This window comes from Oncorhynchus keta, chromosome 26, assembly GCF_023373465.1.
Source record: "Oncorhynchus keta strain PuntledgeMale-10-30-2019 chromosome 26, Oket_V2, whole genome shotgun sequence".
Lineage (NCBI taxonomy): Eukaryota > Metazoa > Chordata > Actinopteri > Salmoniformes > Salmonidae > Oncorhynchus > Oncorhynchus keta.
In genome coordinates this window covers 42395514-42395851 of record NC_068446.1, presented here as the reverse complement: position 1 = coordinate 42395851, position 338 = coordinate 42395514, and positions in this window count along the sequence as shown.

Genomic DNA, 338 nt, shown 5'->3' with positions numbered 1-338 from the left:
GTATGAATTCTACAGTATAGACTTAATCTCGGGCCTAACAACACCATGTCAATATATCCTCCAAAGGCTTTACGGGCATTATCACCTAATGGTAGTATGCTGTAAAATACTACAGTATTATCCACACACAAAAAAAACACAGAAATAAAAACTACAGTAATGTCCGCAAAAACACTACACTTTTCCACTCCGTATCCCAACTTGTACCACTCGTAAGGGAGCAACCTACATGCCAAATCTAGACCATATATTGTGTTCCCTCTATGTTATAGAGAAGAGCAGAAGCTCTGAACTCTCCTGTCAGAACCCAGACCTACCTACAAACCTACAGGTTATGG